We start from the raw sequence: 8,875 nt of genomic DNA on the forward strand, positions 1-8,875 counted from the left end.
ATAGACTGTGTTTATGGGATTTATGTGTTTCCGATTTAGTCAGGCAAAAAAGCTCATTCTGCAAGTTTGCCATTCAAACAAAGTAAATGTGATCTTAAAAGAAAGAAAAAAAAAATAAATAAACATCTTGGGATAAGAATTTTTGAATCAAACAACAACCTTCATGTCCTGTGTAGTGAATACACAAGTGTATGTTCGTAGTGTAACCATTTCTTGTCCGTTTTTGTATAGACAGATGGCATTTGATTGAATTACCTTTAAGTCCTTGACTAGTAGCACCATTATGGGCATTTGTATTCCATATCATCCAGCTGTAGTTCACCATCTAAACCAATGTCTCGTGTTCATTCTCATTTGCTTTCTCAGATTTTTTTTAACTGAGTTTTTACTGATGAACAAAATAGCCAATGAGTAACATTTTGATGGTGGCTACAACACACAAATAAAATGTCTACCAAACAACGATAAAGACATGCGCCATTTTGAAAACAAATCACAGAAAATTTGATAACCCTATCCTGTGGTTGAGGTATCTCTTTTTGAGATCGCACAGGAGGAAATGCTTCCGTATGTGGACTTTGTTGCATATGCTCACAAAATATTTATGTCCTGACATTATCCGAGAAAATTCATTATTTTTATCAAAAAGACCAAACTAAATAATAAAAGGAACACTTTTCCCTTCTTATTATCAGAGAGTGAAACAATACTTTGATTTTCCTTTCATGTTCATGCTTCTCAAACTATATATTCTGATATACTGAAGTACTCTGCAACTTTTTTGTTACTAGCAACTTCCTGTGGCCATTGTCATCAGTTGGATTTTCTCACCCATTGGTATGTTTCCATCATAAAATTTTGCTTTAATTGCGGCCAACCAACGATTCAAATCAGATACTTTTGTGATCCATTCCGTTTTCACTCACCTTGCTATTGTGAAAACTTCTAAATTCTGGACTGGAGATTTAAAAAATATCAGCATCTGTTTCTTTCTGTTTTCGCTATAATTTCTGCTGATTTAAATTCTTTTCTGCAATCCATGAGTTTTCAAATGAAATTTTTTAACAAAAACTCATTCAAAACAACATAACACAAGCAAACACTCATTCAATTTATTTCTTCTCTTCTTTCTTCAACTTGCCATAGTCAATATCCTCATTTACTTCTCTTTCTTCAGTTATACTTTCCTCCATTTTCTTGGTTGCTTTATCATAATGGAATATTACCACCGGGCGACTTAGATGTGGGTAATTATTGTACCTTACATTTATTTGAGAAAGTGATTCCAACATAAAAATAATTTTGGTTTTGTTTGCTTAATTCTTTTTCAGTAATCGCCTAAAAAAGTAGAATATCAGTTTTATTTTTGGTGAATTAGTATGGCTACAGTTTTACCATAATAGTTTTCATTGCAGCGTTTCCTTCATTTTTATATATTTTTAAATATATTTTTCTCATATTGCTACCTGGACTTGGGGTTAGTATTTGTGCTAATGAAAAGGATTTTGTTTTTGAAAAATATATAAAATAAATAAATAAATGTTTTTCAAAAAGTTTCTAAAAAAAAATATATGCCCTTCCTTAGCCCAAACACTAACGTTAAATATGAGGTGACAATACGAATATATATATATATATATATATATATATATATATATTTTACAGGGAAGGTACCACTTATCAAGGCCCGGAAGCCACTCGGGGATAAGGGTTATTGCGTGTACAGTAATCAATGGAATAGTATCATAGTAATCGTTAGTATTGGAGATTTGATAAAGTGTCTTACTTAAGGGGGCGGTTCATCAGGAATTTGTTTATGTTGGACTTGAAAATATCGAAGTTGTAGACAGGTGGGTAACAGGCAAATGGAAGAGAGTTCCACAGGCGTGCACTTCTGAGAAAGAAGCTTTGTTCATGGAATCTACGTTTTGATTTTGGCACAGATAAAGAGTGGGGAAAATTATTGACAGTAGTTTCAGCTAGACGGGTGTTTATCATGAAAGATTGGCGAGAGGAGACCAGAGATTGGAGCTCAGACGAGCACTTGCCATGAAAATAATGATAAAACAAAGACAGGCTCGCAACGTCTCTTCTGTGGGAGAGAGGTCTTAGGGAAGAGAAAAAGGCACCCCCCACTAAGCCACGAGGTCTATTTTGTACTCTGTCAAGGCAGGATAGGCTGTGTTTAGCAGCTCCTGCCTAGATGTGGCAGCAGTACTCTATTCTTGGACGTACTTGGCTTTTATATAGATAGAGAATTGCATCAGGGGTGAGATATCTTCTGGAGCGGTAGAAGGATCCTACCATTTTTCCAGCGACCTTGGCAACAGACTTGATGTACATGTTCCATTTCAGATCAGGAGTAAAGGTCAATCTCAGAAGCTTGTCAAAACATGGAGCCTCCTCAAGACGAGGGCCATTCATTTCAATTGATGCCAAATTGGGATCAGAGCGTTGATGATGTAAAGATAGGAGCTTCGTTTTAGATGCATTAAAAGTAACCAGCCACCTCTTCCCTCACTGTACCACGCGCTCAAGATCAGAGGAGAGAGAATCAGAGAGAACTTTGTCATTTACGGCCTTTGATGTGTTGCCATAGATGGTCGTGTCATCAGCATAGATGTCAATGAATGATTTAAGTATGTGTTTTGGGAGATCATTGATGTATATCAGGAAGAGAGTTGGGCCCAGGATGGACTCTTGAGGGATTCTAGCATTAATACTCTGAGCCTCTGATTTCTGCCCATCAATATATATATATATATATATATATATATATATATATATTAGTTCTTGAAAAAAAATGTTTTTTCATGATTTTTCATTTTAGAAAATTTTAAATATAAGAAATAAAAAGTAGTGCTGCCTGTGTGCGTATTGAACACAAAAAAATCTGAAAGGTGTAAATGCAATCCCTGTTCATGGCAGTACATTTTCATTTCTAGGTGAATCAAACTAAAATACTTTTCATTACAAAATTAAAAAAACCTTTTGGTAAATTTGAAGATTGGGGAAAGGGGGCTTCAAATAATAATAAAAAAAAAAAAGAAAACAAACAAAAAACAATATAAATAAAAAATAATAGCTATTTAATTTTTTAGGCGAGTACGTGTGAACACCCCGTAAAACTTGAGTTTAAAAAATTATTTTAGAATTTACAACCCTGATTGCATATAAATTTAACAGAATGATCATCCAATATGCGGGCGATTGTTTAAATAGACAGCGTTTTAAAAACATGGCCAACATTTTGTTGTTCTTAAAATTGTTGTTCCTAAAATTATAAATTAAAAAACATGGCCAACATTTTGTTGTTCTGTCTAAGAAATGGATGGTAAAACTTGGAGAAAAAAATCCTTGAAGCCACTTGATGTAAGGAGCTAAAAAAACAAGAGGTTGTTATCATAAAGATGGCAAAGTGACTTTAGTCTTGAAAAAAAAAACATAGTTATACATTGAAGAAAAACAGCAGGAAGAAATTTCCATAATCCTACAATTCTGGGAAAGAAGCTACTCTCCCCAAACATTTTTTTTTTAAACATTATTACTAATGCTAAGTCCGAGTAGCAACCATTCTTCCTGAGATTTTTTACTCATGACTCTTTTCTAGAGAAATAATCCATGAAAAATTTTCTGATGAATTTTTTTTCTGTTTCTCATAAAATTTGTCCAACTATCTCTCCAAACACTTTCTCACACCTGAGGTTATTCTCAATCTCTACAAATCTACTATAAAAACCGGTATATAATATTGTCATGTTTGAGCTGGTGAATTTCTGTTCTATTTGATGGTTCTTGATAAGTTTGAGAAGAGTATTTATAGTTTGTGAGCCTTACCCTTCCTTCTTCTCTGCACCCTGTCACAGACGTGATGTTGCTAGTCATAGTCTTTTCCATAAAAACTATTATAGCATTGTTTTATTCATTCCTTGCATCTTTTGTTTTATCTTGTTTGCTTGGTGGTCTTGTGGTCTTAATCAGTTTGCTGTTTTGATACCTCGTTATTATACAGCTTCCTATTCCAATAGCTTCTTTCCAAGAACTACAGGCTTGTGGAATCTATGGCAATATATATATATATATATATATATATATATATATATATATATATATATATATATATATATATATATATAACAAATGATTTAGTGCAGATTTCTATTTATTTCTGTCACGTTTGTATATACGAGAGGAACAGTGACCCGTTGGATCAGTATTTGTTATATCCCCTTTTCTCTTTCAACTTTATCTCTCTTCCCCTTCTTTTGCGATCCTCTCTTTTCGTGTGACCCTCTCTTTGACTTTTCTCTCTTTAGATTAATTTTTGTTATATTCTCCCCATCTCTCTCTTCCCCTTCCTTTCTTTCTTATTTACATCATTTGCCTCCTCATGCTACTCCTATCAGCCGCCCTTTATTTATTTCTTTCGTCTTTTGTGACGTCATCCAATGTGTACAGTGTATTTCATTACATCATCCAGTGTGTACGATGCATTTTATGACATCATTCATTGTGATGTCATCCTTTTTTTAATTCCTCCAGTTAGATACAGTGTAAAATAAGCAACGTAACGAACAAGATCCTCACAATTTTATAAGTATATATATATATGGCGTTTGTGAGCTGCGACGTTGTCTGGATGGGGAAATAATTATATATTCTTTATCACATTCTGAAAGAAAAAAAATATATATATATATATACATACATATATTTTGATTATTTTGGGGCTACTTTTTTTAAGAAAAGGAAAAACACAAATTTAAAAAATGTTTGCTTCAAATGGTGAAAAAGAAAAACATGTTAAAAAGTCGTTGAATGCTTACTTCCTGTAGTGTCGAGTGTTCAGAAAACAAATACTCAAACAAAATCCAAAGATCACAATTCCCAAGGCCAATATTCTTCTTGGGAAAATATGCAATGAAATGTATAACAAAAACCGAACAGATCAAGAAACAACACCAGGTGGATTATCCAGTGTTCAAGAGTAAAGGGAACTGTATCATGATTTTATACAAAATATTTTGAAAACCTGTGCCTGTAAGAAAAGTAAGTTAAAAAATAGTTTCTACATATATTGCTTTAAAATGTGTGAAGTGTTTCTACGTGTTTTTAAACGCTTAGTACTTCTGCAGTTTACAGATCGTGTTATCTTTCAGAAATTCAATTTTTACGATATCTTGTTTGATGAAAGTACAGAATAGTTAACAAAACCCCTCAGTTCATGTTAATAATTTTCTTTTTGTTCTTTGACACGTGGCTTCTTCTTTCATTTATATTTAAAACCAAAAATAAATTAAATTTCTCATGTTTTGAATTTTTGAAGTGTCTCTCCACCCCACAAAAAACGTAAAAAATTCAAAAGCGACATGAGACTCCCCCCTCCTCCTTTGCCAGAAAAATTTGAAACTGCGAATGATTATATGTCTTGTTTACTTCTAACTGGCTATGAAATGGGTGCTCATTTTACATTAAAATTTATATACGAAAATCATCTTCGACTAAAATCTTAAATATTTATTATTTTTTAAAATTCTTTCCTCGCAGATATTTTTAAAGACTGTTGAAACGTAAAAGTAAAAAAAGTAGATTTCGAATTTTTTGCATTGGTTAGATAGTAAAAAATACTTTTTTTTACTACTTTTTTTATTAAAACACAACTTTGAGGAATTGTAAGGAAAGAACAATGCAACTTATTTAATGTAATTCTAAATAAGCACCCAAATAACTTACGCATCGTTAGGAACTCACACACATATTAAACTGGTACTTGTGCATTTAACAAACCAGACGTAACTCAGCATTTGCTCGGCTTTGTCCGACGCATGACGTCAACAGCCGGATATAACCGAGCGTTGCCGATTAAGCAGACGAGAATTGCGCTATCAATTGGAAGAGTGTCACAACTCAAGAAACGCTTATTTGAAGAGAGTTAAAAAAAAAAAAATTGTTTTAAAAAGATAACTGACGAAATAATAATGAATATTACAAACCTTGCGGACCAGCTCCAGACCCCAGAGGCTGCACTAAACTTTTGCCAGCAACGGAAATTGTTGGCAGAAGAGAAAAGGTGTTTACATTTTGGCCAGGATTGAGTACTTGCCTTTTCGACGGTTACGGTTGGAGGTGTAGAACTGTAACATGTCGTCGATGGACCTCCATTAGGATTGGAACCTTTTTCTTAAAATCCCGACTAACCATCGCATGTATAATAAAAATAATATACTTATGGGCGTTCGAGATGGCATCTACAAAAAATATCCATCGCGAATGTTGGTTACGTTCTCGCTACACAATTGTGGATTGGAAAATTTTCCTGCGTGATATATGCAGGGACTATTTTCTTAGGAATCCCCGGCAGATTGGAGGCCCAGGCCATATGGTAGAAATCGACGAGTCCGTTTTTAACCGCAGAAAACATAACGTCGGCAGACTTCTGACACCGGTGGTCTGGGTCTTCGGTGGATACGACCCCGCCGAAAAGGAGGGTTTCTTGGTCACTGTACCAAATAGGAACGCCGAAACCCTCCTTCCACTAATAAAAAGAAATCCTTGTTTCTGGCAAAAAAAAAAGTCCTTGTTTCTGGTGAAAAAAAAATGTACAAATAATCCTTGTTCCTGCCCCCCCCCCCCAAATGCTTTTTATTGACCTTTTTAGGCTTTTTCTATTTATTTGACATAAAAAGTTGCAAAAAAAAAAAAAAATTAACTTTTACGTGTTTAAGACATAGACAATATGTTTTTTTACGTTAAAAATTAAAAAAAAAAACACAGTTCAGACAAAAAAAAAGTTTCCTATTTAACAAAAAAAACTTGTTTTATATGTATTTATTTTGAAAACAGAAAACAATTTCAACCAATTATAATAAAAAAAAAACATAAATGAACGGTAGGTTTTTGCTTTTTACTTATTTAATTTTTTTGTTTCTACATTTTACAATTTCATTGTACAGTTATTTTCTTGTAGCGTTGTTTTTATTTTATCGCCAACGCTCGGTTTTATCAGGCTGTTGACGTCATGCGCCGGACAAAGCCAAGCAAATGCTGAGTTACGTCTGGTTCGTTAAATGCACAAGTACCAACTATTTGAGCATGGTCTATGTAAGTAGAAGGCCGTTCCACTAAAGTCACGTTACCTGCTGACGTCACAGTATAAGTTGATAGATGACTATTATAAAGATAGTTATTTTCTATTTCAATTTTCAAAGAAATTGCTGAGGGATTTATAAAACTCATCCAAAAATGATTGTATTTGGCGATCATGTATATGAACCTATTAGAACTATTGTGGCACTTGTGCATTTTAATATTCCAAAGAAAATTCGGTGCTTTTGCATTTTTAGAGAGTTCCATCTGCATAAGGAAAGACTTAAGAATGTTTGTAAAAAGACACAAGTACGAAAATTCTTCACCAAACTATATAAATAGAACTGTTTTTTAGTGGGAAGGATTCTCACTGTTTGGGATACAAGTATGGAACAAAAAATAATGCTGGTAAGAAACTTAGTCCATTCCTAGTCGTAATTGCTACGTCATGACTGCGAATTGTTGGATACCAAACCAATTTTGGAAAACCATCACAAAAGCAAACAGGGTTCACTCACAAGTGATATACAATGACGTCAGTGAACTGACAATGATTTCAATTGCAGTACATTTTAGTCAGGACATAGATGCGACGTTAAAATTCGCTAAGAAGGTAATGCTGGAAATGTAGACAGTGCATGTCTCAAAATGTTGGGACAAATATGTCTGCTATTACAGGAAAAAGTGCTGAACCCAAGTCACTATTTGCAATGATAAATGTTCCAACTTTTCTTATTCTTGTAATGCTTCTAAAATAATTTTCTTTTGCCAATGTTTGTACATTTTCTGACAATTACGGGTCATCCTTTGCCAATTCGAGGATGCCTATGTGGAAGATTTCAGCACTCCTATACACATGGTGCATGAGTGCAGGCACACATGGAGGAGTTAAAGGCTTCAATGCACACAGTAATTGATTGGTATCAATTTTTCAGGATGTGAAACACATTCCTGCAAAATTGGAAACCCAGGACACATCGTTGAGGTAGACAAGTCTGTGTTTATCTGGCAGAAAATCAATACATGGGACAAGAAGTGAAATGCATAGGGATTATTTAGGAGTTACATATAATTACAACGTTTTAGTGACAGAAATTCAAAATCATTTTTGACAACAGGTTTCTGTTTTATATCCTAGAAATATTAAATGTTACAGATGGTTTTGCTTAATCATTTTGTACCAGTAAAATAATAGTTCGATTCACATTGTGTAAAATATAATGTTTACAAACAAAAATTTTTGGAAAGTGCGCAAAAAAACAAAAACATTTTTCTTAAAAAAGAGAGATGAGGTTTGCTTTGGAAAGCTAAAATGCACAAGTGCTAAATTAAATACCCCCCCCTCTAAAATAATTAAGGGCCAAATTAAGTTTTAAATAAATGGTGAGAAATTTTTGCAATTTAATAACCATTTTTAATAAACATTTCCTTATGCTAATGGAACTCTCTTAAAACATAAACACAGAATTTTCTTTGGAATATTAATCTACACAAGTGCTAAAATTAAATACCCTGTCCTCTTGAAGACTCAAAAGTTTTTTGACTGAAGTTGCGAGCATAAACTGAAGTTTGATTTGCCTTTTAATGAAGAAAACTTTAATAATTTAGTCTCCATATAACGTCTATGATATTTCATATATGTTCTTTGCATACTATTTACTATACTGACTCCATTGGCATCATCTTCACTGCCATTGTATCAGATCTTGCCGCCATTTCCACTGTATAAGCAACATATATCGATAATTTCCATTGATTTTCCATTAAAATTTCCTATGTTAGTCATTTC

This window comes from Euprymna scolopes, chromosome 24 (assembly GCF_053919585.1).
Source record: "Euprymna scolopes isolate OS-2025 chromosome 24, ASM5391958v1, whole genome shotgun sequence".
Lineage (NCBI taxonomy): Eukaryota > Metazoa > Mollusca > Cephalopoda > Sepiida > Sepiolidae > Euprymna > Euprymna scolopes.